Raw genomic sequence first — 20,062 nt, 5'->3', positions numbered from 1 at the left:
CCCAAAAAAGCCACCATCCTGTCTACTTTCGTTTCAAGTACTTTCTATACTCCCTATGATGTGGGAGGTCAAGTAAAGAGAGTGACCTTCAGTTCCTGGTCAGACATGATGAGCTGTATTCCCCAAATGCTCATGTTCTGATTCGCAAGCTTTAGAGGCAAAGGAAGTTCAGCTCTTCCCCTAGCCTGAAAGTATCGTGCAGAACTTTAGGCCATGAGAGGACATAAGCCCTAAATAGACATTTCTCCAGAGAAGACATACAGATGGACAAGAGGCACATGGAAACATGCTAACATCACTAATCATTAGAGAAATGCAAATCAAAACTACAATGAGGTATCACCTCACACCAGTCAGAATGGCCATCATCAAACAATCTTCAAACAATAAATGCTGGAGAGGGTGTGGAGAAAAGTCAACACTCCTACACTGTTCGTGGGAATGTAAATTGGTACAACCACTATGGAGAACAGTATGGAGATTCCTTAAATAACTAAAAATAGAGCTACAATATGATCCAGCAATCCCACTCCTGGGCTTATATCCAGAGAAAACCATAATTTGAAAAGATACATGTATCCCATGTATCTTTTCAGCAGCACGATTTCATTGCAGCACTATTTATGATAGCCAGGACATGCAAGCCACCGAAATGTCCATCAACGGAGGAATGGATAAAGAAGATGTGGCACATATATACAATGGAATATTACTCAGCCATGAAAAAGAATGAAATAATGCCATTTGCAGTGACATGGATGGACCTAAAGATTGTCATACTCGGTGAAGTAAGCCAGACAGAGAAAGACAAATATCATGTAATATCACTTATATGTGGAATCTAAAATGTGACACAAATAGAGTCACAGATGTAGAAAACAAACTTATGGTTACCAAGGGGTGGGGGGTGGATAAACTGGGAGATTGGGATTGATATATACACGCTGCTATATATAAAATAGACAACTAATAAGAACCTACTGTATGGCACAGGGAACTCTACTCAATACTCTGTAATGATCTATATGGGAATAGAATCTAAAAAGAGTGGATATATGTATATGTATAACTGATTCACTCTGCTGTACAGCAGAAGCTAATACAACGTTGTAAATCAACTATACTCCAATAAAAATTAATTAAAAAGAAAGAACTTTAGGCCATTAGGAAATCTAAGAATTCCTCCATTATAGCCCAGAATCAGTTGATGTCTTCCAATACATCTCAAGTAAATGTCAAGCTTTGCCAAGTGAATCGAAAGACATTTAAAAGTGGCATTTTGGTGGAACATGATAGGAAGTAGTAAATAGCTTTAGGGAAGAGGCAAAGTTATCTTGGATTTATGGGTCTTGCAAATATTTATGCAAGGTGCTAAAAAGTAGCATCTCTCCTTCTTAAAATTATTGGCCAAAGTGGGCTTATGCTTTTACTTTGTAAGTAAATATTGCTGCGACATCCTAAACAGATTTATTAGGCTTGTCACCAACAGCCAAATATTTATGTAAGCTCCACGGGTTGAAAAGGTAATTTAAGGAGACTGTTTTAACCACAGCATTGTAAATGTTTAAGGTAACATCCTGTCTCTTTGAAACCATCCCACCTAGCCATATCATCATATTTATAATAAAAAGACAACTTGTTCAAAGTGATGCATTATTTCCTGCTGTCCAGAGTGAGGCTTCTGTCTTTCTACTACAGCCAAGCAGAAAAAAAGAAATGATTTCAGAGAGATCCTTCTATGCAATACCTGGGAGGAAGCCACTGAAAATGTTACTAGTGGGAGTTGGGAGAGAGAAAATGTAACTGTTGTAGCAGATGCAAACACAGGCATACCTCAGAGATATTGAGGGTTCGGTTCCAGATCACCACAATAAAAAGACTATCCCAATAAAGCATGTCACACGATTTTTTTTCATTTCCCAGTGCATATAAAAGTTGTGCTTACACTATACTAAGGGTGCAATATCATTATGTCTAAAAAAATGATATATATACCTTAATTAAAAGATACTTTATTGCTAAAAAATGCTAACCATCATCTAACAGCACAGGGCTGCCACAAACCTTCAATTTGTAAAAACAAAAACAAACAAAGAAACAGAGTATGTGAGAAGCGCAATAAAGCAAAGTGCTAATAAAATGAGTTATGCCTTTAAAGGGAATAGTTTTATTCATTTATTTATTTTTGGTTGCGTTGAATCTTTGTTGCTGCGTGCGGGCTTTCTTTAGTTGTGGCGAGCAGGGACTACTCTTCGTTGCTGTGCGTGGGCTTCTCATTGCGGTGGCTTCTCTTGTTGCAGAGCACGGGCTCTAGGCGCGCGGGCTTCAGTAGGTGTCGCTCCCAGGCTCTAGAGCACAGACTCAGTAATTGTGGCGCACAGGCTTATTTGCTCCGCGGCATGTGGGATCTTCCCCCATCAGGGCTCGAACCCGTGTCCTCTGCATTGGCAGGCAGATTCTCAACCACTGCGCCACCAGGGAAGCCCAAGGGAATAGTTTTTTAAAATGCAATTAGACCTTGCTAAGAATACACAGATATATTTACTAGTTGTATTCATTTTTCAATCTATTTTGCTTTAAAATACCTCAATAACTACCGATAAGATTTGGTCCCAAGTCTGGTCTGATTATCAGAATAAGCTCTGTGTGTGTGTGTGTGACTAGCTGAGTGAATTCTGGGCTTTGCTAAGCTCTGACCAGTCTCATTTGCTTGTGGTCCTATTGGCCTCAATATCAGACTATGATATATCATTTAGGACTCTTTCAATTGCTCATGAAAGAAACCAAACTCAACTAGCTTAAACTACACAGGCCACGCATTTGCTTACCTAATGGAAAGGTCCAGGAGGACACCTGCAGGCACAGTTGGATTCGGGTGCTCAGAGTCGTTGCTAAAATCCTTTGCTCTGCTTTCCTTTGTACTGACTTCACTTTCAGGCAGGTTTTAGTTTTGTGGTGGCCAAGATGAGCCCCAGAAGCTCCAGAAATTTTTTTTCTACCAGCAAAACTATGGGCAGAGATTTAGTTCAGACTGGGATACACGGCTGCTCACAACCATCATTGTGACTTCACGTGCCTTCCTTTGGAAACAGGGGTAGCTTATGGGAGTGGGGTCAGCTGTGATGTGACCCCATAGATTGAAAGAGAAAAAGGTGTGTCTCCTGGGAAAAAATCTGAGTGAAGTAGCAAAAGCTGGAGTTTGCTGAATGAGTAAAAATGATGGATACCTTTCATAGTGATGTACAATCCCAAGAAACTCATTTTCAGATTCTAAAGATGACGCAAAGATATACGTGCTGAACAGGTATCTAGAGACCAGAAGCTACCTGCAAAACTGGTAGTTGGTGACATGCCGAGAAATTAAGAGGACGGGGGAGATAAAAAAAAAAATATAGTTCGTCTGTGTAGAAGTTTACTAAATGCCCATCACTAAGAATTTCACCAGATCTGCTCAAATTCGCTAGCATCCCAGTGTTGACTAACCTAACGGCATAGTTAAGGATTAAGACAGTTTATCCCACATACAGGCCCTGTTTCACCTGAGGTGCTTATAAAAATGCAGAATCCTGGGGCACAGACCTCCTTATCATGCCATCTGGGAATAGGATATCAGCATTTTCACATACTCTTTAAGAAATTTTTAATAAACCGGCTTACATGGTAAAATCTGGGGATTTTACACCATGGGGTGAAGGTTTCCATTTAATTCCATTTGTTATCTTCTCAGCAACTGGTTAGCTGACATATTGTTGTTGCCACATGCACAAGAAACAACGGTCCCAGGTTATGACTAGAGTACAGATGGAGTGTTTTCGATAATAGAATTAGTGGAGTAAATTGAATTAACTCCAATTCTTCATCTCCAGAGACACATCCTTGCCTTAACCTCATATCGGCAGAGAATACTTCCCCACGTCTTGACTTCGAGTTTGCCCATATATCTTACTTTGGCCAATGGAATGTGGACAGACGCAACAGTACCTAGTTCTCAATCTGGGCCTTAAGAGACCTTCTGTATCTCCAATTGCCCTCTCACATTTTTGCCAAAGCACTGAGAGGAGTTTCCCCTGGGTAGTCGCCACCTTTCATTCCAGGCCCAAAGTGAACACATTTGGAGCAGAGCTCCCCGGAGAAGTCTGGCTGGACCCACAGCTTGAAGCAGAGCCTCCCAGACACACCAAACTTAGATCAGCCAAGCTCACGGATAGACTCATGAGAAGAAGCGATTGCTGTTTAAAGTCACTGAGCTTAGGGTGGTTTCTTGAGCAGCATTTTGTAGTAACAGAGCTAACCAATACAGTCAGGGGCTATAAATATCTTTGGGGGATTGGTTTGGTTTGTTTGGGGTTGACTCCTACCTGAATTGAGGAAAGCAATTTGGAGAATAAGCAGTGGCAACTTCAATAGGAGGAATCTTTCTGGGTGACAGGTGGCCCTAGCTTCATGGGAATCCAGAGAGATGAAGGTGAAACTTGTGTTCATTGTTAAGTACCATTATCGTAAACAGCAAATATTGAGGGCACTTACTGTACGCCCAGGGCTGGGGGAAACTGAGAGGTGTATAGTAGGACCAGGGCTCTAGAAAAGCTATGATCCCACTGCAGGACCAAACCTGGGATGGAGGGGCTGAGACCACCCCCTGACACTATACAGATATAGGAGTAAGACCTAGCCAATCAGAGCATTTCACTGCCCTTGGCTACAGTGATTAGTTCAAGGATGGGCACATGACCCAAGCTAGACCAATAAAACTCAATTCCTAGACTTTCATTGATATTATTAGGAAAAAGATAAGTTCCTTTCACTAAGGATGCTTGGCAGACAGGTTGTGAGCCTGGACTGTGGTCTCCTCTTTGCTCCATCAGGGGAGAAGCTGTCTGAATGCAATTCCATCTGAACTGACTCAGACTGGCTAGATTTCTTTCAGGGCACACTGATTGAGATATAACAACTTTAAAGTGAAAAGATTCTTCCTGATTCTACCCACCACCCTAGTATTTACACCCAACAGCCCTTCATCACAGAAGTTTCCAAGACCCCAGAGCTGAGTGGATCGACTTGGAGTTAGTGACAGTCCTTCACTAGTGGCTCGCAGGGTTTCAGGAGGGCAAAGCTGAAAGCTCACTTGATGCAGTAGCTCTAATTGAAATCCATTTCCTTCCTGATGTCTCTATTCTTACATTATGGTTGAGACTGCCGCCCAGAACCTCTATATAATTTGCAGGGCTCAGTGCAAAATGAAAATTCAGGGCCCATTCAAAACTTACTCAGAATTTCAAGACAGTAACCACAGAACATTAAACCTGGTGTGGACTCTTCTGAGTGTGGGACCCATTGCGACTTTTCGGGTGTCATACACAGGAAGCCAGCCCCCCTGCCACCTGGAGGGTGGTCCCCATCACCAATGTCTACCAGTGTTAAAGGAAGCACCAGCCAAGGGTCCAATCCTGGGTGGAATCAGAAGATGATCCCCAGACATTCATTCAACATTCATGGTACCAACCATCTCCAAACCGCCCATCAGGCAAAGTGGTTAAATCAAGTGAGAGCCAACCCCAAGGAGAAATCAGCGGCCTTCTCCTGCCCAGCCCAGCCCGGGGGCTGAAGGAAAAGGGCGGACACAGCAGTGACCGGGACCCTTTCTGCAATCCCAGTACCCCCCCCACCAGCTGGGCCTTTCCCAGCAATCATTCTGAAATTATTTGTCCGTGAGCCCCCAAAGGACTTCAGATAAAATTCTGACTTGCTTGTGGGTTGGAGCGATCGCAGGCGTATCGCAAAAGTTGCACCAGAGGAGCACAGCATCTTCACTGCTGCACGTGGACAGCATTTCAGGACAGCCTAGAAATGCTCAAGCCAGACTCCGCCGAGGTAAGATGAGGCCCTGATGCTGCAGCAACTCCAGGGGCTCCCAACGCAGAGCAACTGCTCAGCACGTGCAGACATTTGGCCAACAGACCCTCCTTTGAAGTCCAGGCAAAACTGGGCAAACTTTCCTGCCTGGAACATGTGGCTGTCAGTGGGAGGAAGGGTAGTGTGGAGGCCCCAGCTCTCCTCCCCCAAGGTTTAGGAGCCAGCACTTCCTTTCCTACAGAGTGAGAGCTTCTGTTGTCCACACAGAGCTCAAAGGCTAACCTACTCCTCGTCATCTTTAAAAAACTCAGCACAAAGCTTAAGGCCAAGGTGAAAGTGCCCACTCTGTGCGCTCCTGATTTCCCTTGAAAGAAATAAGAAAAGGGATGATGTAGTTACGGGTGGAGAGAGTCTAAATCAGTGGTTCTCAAAGTGTGGTCCCCAGACCAGCAGCATCAGTAACCTGGTAACCGGTTAGAAATGCAAATTCCAGGCCCCACCCCAGATCTGCTAACTCAGAAATCTGGAAGGCAGGGACCAGTAATAGTTTAATAAGCCCTCCAGGTGATTCTCAGGGTGACCCTCATCGCACCACTCATTTTCAACAATAAGCATTTTAAGGATGATCACGATGCTAATAACCAACATTTATTCAACATTTCTGTTTGCCAGGTACTGTGCTAAGTGCTTTTACATGCATGATTACCTTTATAAGCCACACAGTTTTGGTGTTTTGTCATAGCAGGCTGCGCTGAAACAATTGGAGATCTCTAAAATAATGCTGCCAGGTCTTTATGGGATGCAGTTGGGATATAGTATGTTCAAGATCAGCATCTGTATCAGATTGACACGCACCACACACAGCAACTATGCTGGGCTCTGGGCATCTTTGACTAAACACGCCGATACAGAACCACAGTACCGTGTGACACAATGGAAAATAGGCCATAACTGAAGTACGCAAGAAGCCTCTGCTTATGCTGACAGCTGACATTGATTGAGGACTTGCTGTGTGCCAGGCCCCGTTCTAAACACATCATGGAGGAAATGGGAATGTATATCAGTTAATGCGTGTCTTGTTTGCTCCAGGTTACACGGCTGGTAACTGATGGTACCAGAAATCAAACTCAGGCAGTCCGGCTCCAGAGTCTGGGGCCCTTAACCACAACACTACCTCCTCTTTAATGGGATCTGAAATGGAGTTTGGCTGCAGAGAGAAGTGTGCCCCGAGTCCCCCTGACTCTTCCATCAGCCACCAACAGAAACCAGATCTAAAAGGAGCCACAGAAGTTCACCCAGCTTGACCCTTAGCCACAACCCAGAGAAGATGTTATTATCAATAGATGAAATAACCAAGGTGCTTAGGTTAAAAAACAAAAAAACAGAAAAGCATACAAAAAACAAAATAGCGTACAAAAAACAAAAAAAAACAAAAAAAATAAATGGCTGAGTCACCAAGCGTTTATGACACGTGTGTTCAATTTGGTGGGAGTCTAGTGGGCCATAAATCAGAAAAGGCCTGGGTGGATTACTGGGGCCTCCTCACTGGACTGTGTTTGTACCATCCCAGGGCTGGAGCCGCAGCTCTGTATGAGGCTGGTCGGACCACACGGAACTCCCGGGGCCTGGCACGCTGCTTGTTTGCTGATGGTTTTGCTAAAGGCCGGCCCAGTCCAGCGGGCGGCTGGGAGGCCTCTCCTACTCACATCCAGCCCCTGCCCCTGCCCCCACGCAGCTGGGCTCAAGACTGCTGCCAACATCCTGCCTGACACCCTCCACAAGCAAGAAGGGCTTTAGGGAAATGGCCCTTGGGGCCCTTGCTGGGTTATGGGGACCTCTGCAGAGAGAAGCCAGGTCAGAAATGAATCAGAGGACCAGCCCTCAGCAGCATTTCTGCAGAGAGCATGTGCGCCTGGTCCTTCTCTTGTTCAGCACAAAGTAAAAAGACTTGCGGGGACTCCGTGGTAGGGTACTTCAAGCCACCCACAACCTATGTTCCCTGAAATCTGGGGAGACTGGGACTTCCCTGGTGGCACAGTGGTTAAGAATCCGCCCACCAATGCAGGGGACATGGGCTCGAGCCCTGGTCCGGGAAGATCCCACATGCCGCGGAGCAACTAAGCCCGTGCACCACAACTACTGAGCCCACATGCCACAACTACTGAAGCCCACGTGCCTAGAGCCTGTGCTCCTCAACAAGAGAAGCCACTGCAATGAGAAGCCCATGCACCACAAGGAAGAGCAGCCTCCGCTCGCCACAACTAGAGAAAGCCAGCGTGCAGCAATGAAGACCCAACGCAGCCAATAACTAAATAAATAAAATTAAACTATTATATAAAAAGAAAGAAATTTGGGGAGACTGGTATTCTCACCTAAAAGGTCTAAAAGCCAGTGTGGGGTGGAGTAGCAGCTTGCCTAAGAAAGGTCAGTGCTTGCCGGGCTTGGGATGGCGGGGGGGGGCGATGTTGCATTCACGTCTCCTGAGCCAAGTGTGGACCCTGAGGAAGGGAGCTGGTCGTGGGTCATCTCTGAAGGGATATTGCACAAGAGAGCCTCCTGGAGGGATGAGGTGACCCCAACAGATCACCAACCAGAAGCCAAAGACTGGGGCAGGGGGCAATTGTAGCCAGTCAAAGCAGACATTACCTAAGAGGAGCCTCAGATGTGAAATCCTCAGTGCTGGGGACCCAAGGAACCCAAGGAAGTATAAGCTTTGGGGCACACAGCACGCGAAGGGCCATGATGCTAAATTGCAGTGACAACTTGGCCCTGGTCCTCTAATTCACCTAATCCCACCCCCACTCCATCCTGACCCTAGAGAGCAAAACAACACCTAGAAGAAGAGGAGGTCTAGTGAGGAAGGGAGAAAAAAATTACTGTATCCTTGTCCACTGCAGTCGCATTGCCTGAGGCAGGTCAGAACTAGAGGAAGAGAAAACGTTCTCATTGGATGAGAGTTCAGAGTTTATTGGATGAGATTGGCCTTTTAATATTTGAAATTGACCAAAAAAGCTATGGGATCTGCCTGAGATTTTACCCAATGTGTAGTAAAGAATATTTCACGTCTTCAGAGTATCTGAAGGGAAATGGTGAGAAAGGAAAAGGTTGCTTTCTAGGTAGAATTTTTGATGTTCAATTCATTCATTTATACCTATTCATATATTATACACACGCATCTCTCTTTGTGTATATATTCATAAGGATGTCCAGAAAAGGCAGATTGGTGCTGTATGATTCAAAGATGGTACAGCATTATAATAGGAGTGATGGGAGTTTCATAGGAGACAGTCTGGTCAACAAAGTGTAAAGCAAATGCCAAGGATATGTCTTGGATTCTTGGAGAGACAGCATGACCGTATGTCAAGAATTTGTCACTGAAAAGTCAACACATGACAAGTACACAGAAGATGATGGGGAGAAGGATGGTATTTGGGAAAAGGTACCCAGGCTGAAATCTCAGTGTGGTCAGTGAAGCATCAAGTGTCCACTTTGTAACAGCAGATCAATTATTTCATGTCTTTTAGTGGGCATTTTGTGGGCACTCACAATGTGCTTAGAACCATCAGGATATATGGGTAGTTATTTTTTTTTTTTTTTTTTGCGCAGTACGAGGGCCTCTCACTGTTGTGGCCTCTCCCACTGCGGAGCACAGGCTCCAGACGCGCAGGCTCAGCGGCCATGGCTCACGGGCCCAGCCGCTCCGCGGCATGTGGGATCCTCCCGGACCGGGGCACAAACCCATGTCCCCTGCATAGGCAGGCGGACTCTCAACCACTACGCCACCAGGGAAGCCCTGGGTCGTCTTTTAAATAATAAGCATTTCCATCACCTAAGTGGAATTTCTTACACTCTTGACTCATAATATAATCAGGTTACCTTCTCTTAAAAGACCCTACCCTTCACAGAGTAGATGTCATAGAACCCTAATTTTCTAATAGAGTCACTATTTTAACAAAGTGGAAAGATGTGTGTGATGTGGTAAAACCAGTGTTATCATCTACGGAGGAGCAGCAGACTAGCAGATCTGTACTGGATGGCAGATTTTTCTTCACTTTGGTACTCAGGGATCACTTGAGAAAAATGTTAGCATCCAGCTCTTAAAATACTGTATACATTTTAGATTAAATATGTTTGACTAAACACTGTCTTAGAAGAGAGGAAAATCTACTGATTAAAGAATGTCTCGGCATGATGCCTTCAAGAGGAAAATCCCAACATGTTTTTGTTTTATTTATTTATTTATGGTTGCGTTGAGTCTTCGTTGCTGCGCACGGGCTTTCTCTAGTTGCGGTGAGCGGGGGCTACTCTTCGTCGTAGTGCGCGGGCCTCTCATTGCGGTGGCTTCTCTTGTTGCGGAGCACGGGCTCTAGGTGCACAAGCTTCAGTAGTTGTGGCTCACGGGCTCAGTAGTTGTGGCGCACGGGCTTAGTTGCTCCACGACAGGTGGGATCTTCCCAGACCAGGGCTCAAACCCGTGTCCGCTGCATTGGCAGGCGGATTCTTAACCATTGTGTCACCAGGGAAGTCCCCCAACAGGTTTTAACTAAATTCACAGATAGCACCATCCATTACATATTCATTTCTCTGTGGGAAATCACAGCAGAGTCAAACCTTATATCCTCTCATTTGACATCAGTTGAATTAAAATGTTTTGAACACTCACAGGTGATGCAGCCCTGGATGAGCTCATGGTGATATCAAGAGCTGGTACAGCATTCACCAGGTGCTAGAAACCAACCTGTTTTGGTCTGGCAGGAAAAGTAACGTCAGGACTGCAAGTGAATCCTTTTGCTGTGTGTCATCCTCTCCTCATTATCATAGTGCACATGTAGTCCTAACCCAGAAGCAATTTTAAAAAATTGCCCTTTAGGAACGGAGAGAGCTCTGGGCTGGGAGGCAGAAACGCTGGTGTTTGTAATGGCTCTGCTGCTGAATAGCTGTGTGACCCTGAAAAAGTAACAGACAGAACCAAGGTTTCTGGTGCATGAATTCCTCCAGCAAATGTGCATTTGTCACCTGCCATGCAGGCCCTGTGCTAGCTCTGTGGAGCTGGCTTCCATCTCTCACCTTCTTGTAGTCTTTCTGACGCTCTATGTATCCAGGTGCCTCTGGACCAGAGAGATATGGCTGTAATCTCATCACACACACAGAGCAAACAAACATGGGCATGGGTGTTTGTGGCAGAGACTGCCAATTGTTCTTCAGTACCTATTCTGTTCTTTCATTGTATAGAATCCTTGACTTTCACTTGGGCACAAGGCCGCCCCTTCCCTCCTCCTTGGTAGCAGCAAAGTTCTGGCCAGTGGGATGTGAGTGGAAGTGATGTGTGCAACTTCTGAATTATGCCCTGAAAAATAAGAGGGCATGCCCTCCCGTTCCTTTTTCCCTCTTCCTGCTGGCTGGGATGCAAGCAAGGCAGTCAGTCATCTTGTACCATGTGGATGGGAAGGATAGCAGAGAAACAAGATGGAAGAAGCCTGGTACCCTGTATTTCCACCCTAAAACATAGTGGCTTAAGTAACAAACATTTATGATCTCACAGTTCCTCTGGGTCAGGAATCTGGGTACAGCTTTGCGAGATCCTCTGGCTCAGGGTCCCTCCCAAGGCTGCAGCCGAGGTGTTGGCCAGGGCTGCTGTATCTCAGGGCTCAACTGAGGTGGGATCCACGTCCAAGCTCACTTAAGTGGTTGTTGGCAGCCGTCAGGTCCCAGCTGACTGTTGACCTCTGATGTCAGTTTCTCACTCTGTGGGCCTCTCCATGGGGCAGCTCACAACAAGGCAGATGGCTTGCCCCAGAGTAAGCAAGAGACAGAGAGAGAGCCAGCAAAATGGAAGGCAGTCCTTTTGTACCCCAGTCTCAGAAGCGACAGCCCATCACCGCTGCCACACACTGTTCGTTAGAAGGGAATCACAGGATCCAGCCTTCATTCAAGGGGAAGAGATTACACCAGGGCATGAAGACCTGGAGGACAGAGGGTCACCAAGAGCCGTTTTAGAGGCTGCCTGCCATGGATCCTGACACCGTGGAGTTGCCCTCTCCTTGCTGGTCTGCTTATGCTACATGAGGGGAGGTTAAATAAACGTTCATCTTCTTTAAGGCAGGGTGTACGTTAGAGTAGCCACACCTGTCTTCTACTTGGTAGTATTTGTTTCATTCTAGGAAACATTATTCCAATTAATGAAGACCCTGCAGTAGCCATTTTCTGGAATAACTGCCCAACTAAATCCTTTTCTTGGAAAATTTCTCCCTTTCTCCACCTCCGCCCCACCTCTCCTTTCTGGGAACTTCTGTGACCACTTTTGTAACAAATAACTTCAGTCCTCCCTGGCTTCATCTAATTGAAGAAAGTTTGAATAGCTGAACTAATGGGCCAACTCTGTCCCGCAGGCATTTAGAATCGAGATCCAGAGACCCTGGTCGGTGCCCTGGAGAACCGGGCATCATGTGAAGCTAGGACAGGGTCTGCACGTACATGGGAAATCGAGAAAGCCAGTTGCAGAGAGAGAAGGAAGGAAGAGGCAGATGTGCAGAGAGAAGCCTTCAGAGTGGCTCAGCTCAAGCCTTCCCGACCAGGCACTGCCGAAGCCCGGCTCTGCCCCCAACCCAAGCGTGGGCGATGCCTCTGTACCATTCCAAAAATATGTCCTCACCTCCCCCCACCCTTTTCTTTTACTTAAACTAGTCTGAGGGATCTTCAGGTCTTTGAAATTAAACAACACCTGACTACAAAAGGCCCTTCGTTTTTTGTGAGTTTTCAACACCTAACCTTAACGTTGTCTCAGACAGCCCATGGCATCCTCAACACTCCCCTCTACTTCCTCCCTGAAAAAATAATGCAGTCTTGCTGGAAAACACTGGGGTGGAGTCAACAGAGCCCACTCGGAAAGAATAGTGCCAGGGAGGGCACTGTATCTACATGTCTGTGATCCGATTCATTACTTAGCTGGAGGTCAGAAAAGGAGATGTTTTAGTTGCGCGGGGACACAAAGGACTAAAGAAATCATCTTCTCTTGCCTTAACCTTCTGTGCGCTCACATGCTGCTGGTCTAGACCAAAACCCAGTTACTCCGCATCCTTGTTACTGAGTCGTTAGAAAGACCCCCCACTCTGAGCTCACCCACACATTCTTCAAAGCCTCTCGGGTCCCTTTAGAGTTCCCTAATGGCTCTCTAAGAAGCAGTCTCTGCTCTGAGACAGCGTCTCTCTCCACACATCCTCTCAACATGTTACTCTCCGTCTGAAATTTTTACTGCAGAATTCAGGCCAGGGTGCTGCAGATGGGTTGTATTTCTTTAGTGGAATTCTGCACGCCCCTTCCTGAGTCACACTCTGCATTCCTTTGATGCGTCCTCTGAGCTGAAGGGTCACTGGGCAGCAAAGCTATTGGTTGCACAGCCCCTGGAGGGCTTGTACCCAACCTTATCCTAGCAGCTGACCCTCTTGTGTGGAAGGAGGCAAAGTAGGATATAGTAAACAGGAAGGCAGCAAGCCCTACTTGGCCTGGAGAGCAGGAAACATCAGGGACCACGCTCAGCCCTGGGCCCAGATCACAAGCTTCTGAGTTTGCTACGCCTCCCAGGCCGGTTCAAAGATCGTTCCAGCAGCTTGGGGCTGTCAGTGCCGCAGGAAGAATTTGTCCTAAGATGCCACCTCAACAATTTCACGGTTTCTGAGTCTGGTGTGATAGGTGGATAAACAGATGGATGAGAGGAGGAGAAGGTGGAGTTAGAGGGAGCAGTGAGGGACAGGCTTACCCCCTGCCACCTTATTGTAAACTGTTACTGACTCCACACACACACACCCTCTGGCACTCCCAACTTTCCCTCACCGAGCTGTACTTCTCTATTTCTACAACCTCTAACATACTTTATTTCTATCATCTGTCTTTCCGTTCTAGAATCAGCTCCCCACGAGGGCAGGGATCTTTGTTGGTACCCTGATAATTCCTATGAGCCTGCACAGTGCCTGGGACAAAACAGGTTCTCAACAAATATTTATTGAATGAATGGATGGATGGATGGATGGATGGATGGATGGATGGACGAGTGAGTAACTTGCCCTAGGGTTGCTTTTAACAATATTCTTACTACCTGTCTTTTACTCTTCTCCTCCTGTTCTCCAAACTGGGAATGCCCTCTTCCAGGCCATCCGATCATAGTCTGATTCATCTTCCACGGGCCGGCTCCAGTTCCACTTCTGCAGTATGGCAGGAGAGCCAGGCTTCCAGAGTTCAAATCTCCAGTCTACCACTTGCTCACGGTGGAACCTTGATTAAGTTACTTCATATCTCTAAGCCTTAGTTTTCTTATCTAATGGGATTGCTGTGAAGATGAAGTAATACAATTTCTGAGATATGCTTAATTAACACACCTCTGCTACTGCGCCCCAGTTGGGTACCTTCTCTTCCTCCTTTGAAGACCCATATTACATTAAGTCTCTCTTAAGAACTTGTCACATGTTCTCTTATATTCTAGTTGTCTTTATATATATAGTACTTTCCTTAACAGAAGGGATCTTCTCAACATAGCGAATCATCTGGGAAACGCAAATCAAAACCGCAATGAGATATCACCTCACACCTGTCAGAATGGCCATCATCAAAAAAGAACACAAATGACAAATGTCGGCCAGGATGTGGAGAAAAGGGAACCCTCGTACACTGTTGGTAAGAATGTAAATTGGTGCGGCCAGTGTGGAAAACCGTATAGAGGTTTCTCAAAAAACTATAAACAGAACTACCATGTGACCCTACAATTCCATTCCTGGGTATATATCCAAAAAAACCAAAGTCACTAATTCGAAAAGATACATGTACCCCAATGTTCACTGCAGCATTATTTACAATAGGCAAGATATGGAAGCAACCTGAGTGTCCATCAACAGGTGAATGGATAAAGAATATGTGGTATATATACACAATGGAATACTACACAACCATAAAAACGAATGATATTTTGCCATTTACAGCAACGCGGAGGGACTTGGAGCGCATTATGCTAAGTTAAGTAAGTCAGACAAAGAAAGATACCGTATATTATCACTTATATGTTGAATCTAAAAAATACAACACACTGGTGAATAACAAAAGAGAAGCAGCTCACAGGTATAGAAAACAAACTAGTGGTTACCAGTGGGGAGAGGGAAGGAGGAGAAGGGCAATATAGGGGTATGGGGATTAAGAGGTATAAGCTATTAGGTATAAAATAAGCTACAAGGATATATGGTATAGCCTGGGGAATATAGCCAATATTTTATAATTACCGTGCATGGAGTACAGCCTTTAAAAATTGTGAAACACTATATAGTGCACCTGTAACTTATAGAATATGGTATATCAACTATACGTCATCTAAAAAATAAAAATAAATGAAAGAAAGGGAAAAAAAAAAAGAAGGGTCCTTCTGACGCAGTACTTTGCAACTATATACTCTTAAACACCCTCCTTGAGTATTTATAAATGCAGCAAAGAAGTACCTAAGTCCAGGAGCGAACATTGCTGGGAAGAAAGAGAGAGGATGAGATCAGTACTCAGAGGCTGAGTAATATTCCACTGTATATATGTGCCACATCTTCTTTATCCATTCCTGTGTCGATGGACACTTAGGTTGCTTCCATATCTTGGCTATTGTAAATAGTGCTGTAGTGAATGTTGGGGTGCATGTATCTTTCTCAATTAGTGTTTTTGTGTTTTTCGGATAAATACCCAGGAGTGGAATTGTTGGGTCATATGGTAGCCCCTTATCTGGCAGGGCTTGGAGGATGGGATATCGTGATGCAGAAACACATGATCAAAAAACCATTTACCCAGCACAGCCATTGCACATCATGAGCCACAACTCCATACAAGTTTCTGAGTGAGAGAGCTCGTGAAGAGGAATCGACCATCTCCTGTGCACCAGAAGCCCTCAGGAGTGAAAGTCAGCCTCAGCCTTGAGGCAGCAAAGCCTTGTCTTCTGAAGAAAAGGACCTGCCCCTTGCTGTTACAGGAACCCCTGGAAAGTCGCTCATGATAAACACTGGTATGTTTCTGCAACCTGGCTTTCTTCCCTTCAAAGGTTCCTGAACTGGTGGCAATTAACAGATCTGGGGAAGCCAAGAAAATGCACTGTGAGTATAAACAGCCTGACAGGACATTTACACAGCAGCAATCAGAGCAGAGCACTCCTTCCCCGGTGTGCCAGAGGCCAGCAGGGGAGATTCTGAGAGCAAGACGCCCATCTTTTCTCTTCTTTCTGAGATGGACTTCTTCTGTCCGTTACAAGAGAGCCTGGTTGAGTTCTGGGAAGGATGAGTGACTGGGTGGGATTGCAGGGACAGCGGCAGATGGAGGAAAGTTTACCCACTCCCACTGAGGACCACCAAAGCTCTTTTATAGGAAACAGAAGGGAAGTCACAGTCTAACTTCTTTTCCAGCTTTATTTAGGTATAATTGACAATCCCCAGCCCCTAGTAACCATCATTCCACTCTCTGCTTCTATGAGTTGGACTATTTTAGATTTCACATATAAGTGGAATCATGCAGTATTTGTCTTTCTGTGTCTGGCTTATTTCATGTAGCATAATGTCCTCCAGGTTCATCCACCTCGTTGCAAGTGGCAGGATTTCCTTTTCTTTAAGCTGAGTAACATTCCTTTATATATATATATCTATATCAAGAAAATGTTTATATATATATATATGGGATATATTTATCCACTCATCCATTGACATTTAGGTTGTTTCCATGTTTCCACGTCTTGGTTATTGTGAATAATGTTGATTTGAACATGGGAATGTAGATTAATTATCCAGGAAATGCCAGTAAAACCACAATGAGATATCATCTCACATCTGCTAGGATGGCTGTAATTGGAAAGACAAAAGATAACAAGTGTTGGAAAGGATATGGAAAAAAGGGAACCCTCATGCACTCTTGGAGGGAATGTAAATTGATACTTTTGAAAGCTGAATGAGCCAACCTGAGTTCACTGTTCTATCCATGGTCAGGATTCAATGATTAGAACTTTATCGTCAATATCCTCCTTGCCTGTGTGCCAGGCTAGCAGGATCCTTTGTCTTGGAAAAGGTTTATAAGGGTCTCAGAGTACATACATGTGAGTGTATGCCTGAAAGACAGGCAGCCTTGAGATCCAGCAGTGGCTTTGCCATCTACTGAGAGCAGACTATCAATCTATCAGACCTGGGCGAGTGACTGACCCCCTAAGCTTTGCTTTCTCTGCCTCTGAAATGGGAAGAAAGTTAATACCTTCCTCACTGGGATTGTCCTTAGGAATAATAAAGCAATAAGCCGATTCCAGGCTGCCAAATGCCCTCAACGAAGTGTGGTTCCTTTGATTATTACTAAAAGATGAAACCTATGTTCTGGGTTGGAGAGAAAGGGACCCTCATGTCAAAGAAGGGAGAAGAGTTGGCTTTTAGAATCTGCGTGGAATGCGTGTCTTGAAGCCATATATCCGGCTTTCCAAATTGAAAAGGAGATTACAACTTTTCAGTAGGGGTGATGAATAGGTTCACTGTGTTGATTGTGGAGTTGTATACATATGTCAAAACATATCAAATTATATACTTTCAATGTGTACAGTTTATTGCATTTCAGTTGCATCTCAATAAAGCAGCTAAAATGGAAAATAATTCACTTGGAGAACAGCACCAAAAAAGACCATAATAATGATTTTCAGGCAGGTGATTATAAGTGGATGGGCATACCGGTACATGAAAGCCCCAGTATAAACAACACTGTTCACACGTGATTATTCCTGGCAATTTTCTTAAAACCCCTCCTTTCTCTTCCCCTTCATCTATCCACATCCTTCATCTTTAAGCCCCAGTTTAAGTCCTACCTTCTCTCAGAGGCCTTCTCAGGCCACTCCACCTCATCATAGTTGAACCCACCTATGAGCGTCTTAACCTATACACACTCTAATTTCTCAAATCGTGCCTGTGACTCCTCACGCGCTCTCGTTCTATTATTTAAATCATCGTTTAACTTCATATGTGTCTGTGATGCTTTTGAAGGAGACACATCTTTTGTGTCTATGAACACATAGTGCTTGGTAAATATTTCCTTATTGAATGATGACATTTAGAGTTCTACCTCCTAGGCTTGGCTCTAATTGCCATGAACTGTAAGGAATGATCTCCAGTCTTCCACTGGATAGAAATGTTACGGTATCTATTATTACTTGACTAAGTAGGCCATCAGCTACATTCTGATTGTTTATCATTTGTTGTCATACAAGGAATCTGTTTTAATTGTATTGACTGTATTCGTCCATAATGGCTTTTCATACAAAACTAATGGCTCTCAGACTTGAGAAAACTGACCCCCAGAAAAGCCTAGTTTGATTGCATCAGAGTTTCAAAGACTTGTTCCAGCCCCATCTCCATGTGAGCAGCACAGTTCTCAATGGTAGTCAAGCCGGGGGCCCGGAACGCAGGGTGCCTGGGAGCAGCTCCCCAACGACAGCCCTGATCTGATTCCATTATCCCAAGCCCTTTCCTTTTCTGTTTGTTTGTTTTGGGCTCTCCTGGAAGTCTAATGGAGTCAGATACCACGTCTCCCAGAAGAGGAATGACATTTATAACCCCCTTCTGCTGCTGCAAATGGAGGGGTTATCTAGCTCTTTCCCTGATCAGCGGTCCCTGCCATCTCAGGCGGCCTCTCAGACTGGTGCCCTTGGAGTCAACTCCAAGGCTGGTGGTTTTGGCAGCCAGGGAGCCTCAGGCCTGAGCAGCAGGCCCACGGTTGAGAGTTAGCAGGACAGCTCTAAGTAGCCTCTTCCTGTTTCAGAGAGTTGCTGGCAGGTTTCTGCAAACCTGCAGCTTATTTATGTCTTTAACGTTGGGCTCCTGGCCACTGCTCACTGCAGGACTAGATGGAGCTCTGGTTAACATTAGGCCAATCCTCCCACCCCGGCTGCCATCTGAATGAGGAAGGATGGGCCCATCGTGTTCAGCGCCTGCCAAGGAAGCAAAGTGACTGGAGATTGCCGCGAGGATGCACCCTTAGGAGTGGCGAGGAGGGATTTGTTTCTCTGGTATCTAATGGAAGACAGAGAGCAACTTTTTGGGTAGGAACTAAAAACTATGGGAATATTTAGGAGAGAATGCTCTTTCCCCAAAACAGTCTCTATGGTTCTATTTTTCCTTTAAATAATAATTTACTGCTGAATTAATTGTTGGCTTAGCATTTCCTAAACTGGGATCCATGGTGTCAATATATATTTCTTTTTAAAAATGTAGAAAAACGTTGGGGAAATAAAGATCTGGAGAATAAGGGCTCTAGGACCAACCATAGGAAGTGGTAAATGTTACAGCGGTCATGGAAAAGCGATGTCCAAAGCAGGCCTGATGCAGACCAGGCAGAAAGGAGGTGTCTTCCAGGCAAAAGGGGTCAATGAACAATAAAAGGAAAATGCTCAGGGAGAAAAGAGAGATCTCTGGCTTGGAGAGTTCGGTGCAGACTAATTTTTACTCGAGTAATTCCAGGGACGTTTTCTCCCTTCCCATCGCTTTCAGGAGACATTGCAAGCAGCCTACTTGTGGCCGACCCTGTTGTTTGCCTCTCCTAGAGCTCATACTTGCACACGCATGCAAGTGTGCATACACCCAATCACACACAAACACATATTTCTTCTTGGTTCTGTCTAGGTGCCCCATCTCCAAGTTGTCAAGGAAAGGAACACCTCATCCCAGAAGATGAACATTGGTTAGTTTAAGATGATTATAGTAATTTCTTCCCTGTTGCCGTGGACTGGTTGGGCACAACCACGTAACACAAGTCTGACAAATGGAGCCTGAGCGGTGGCCCTTTCAGGGCTTCTGGAAAGATTTTTCTCCATAATAAGAAGAGACAGACACATGGAAAGAAACACCCCCTTCTTTGCTGGGTGTGGATTTTCTGTGTGACATATCAGGAGCTGCCACAAGCATCATGCAGCTTGGCAGGAGATGGGGAGAGGGCTGGAGACGTTCTGGGAATGGCAGAACAGCGGGATGTAAAGGACCTGGATCCTTGATGACACAGTCAAATAGCCAAACGGACCCTGGAACCACTCCTCCCCTGGACGTGGCACTAAGTGAGATATAAAGTCCATTCTGCTTAGGCCCACGGGTAGTTGAGTCTTCGGTTCCTTGCAGCTATAGATGTTTCACGTTAAGAGCTTTTCCCCTTCACAGAACACATCTAACAACTTGACCATTAGGCC

Source organism: Monodon monoceros, unplaced genomic scaffold (assembly GCF_005190385.1).
Source record: "Monodon monoceros isolate NGI ecotype Baffin Bay Population unplaced genomic scaffold, NGI_Narwhal_1 Super_Scaffold_20, whole genome shotgun sequence".
Classification (NCBI taxonomy): Eukaryota; Metazoa; Chordata; class Mammalia; order Artiodactyla; family Monodontidae; genus Monodon; species Monodon monoceros.
Note: the sequence above shows the minus strand (reverse complement) of the source record.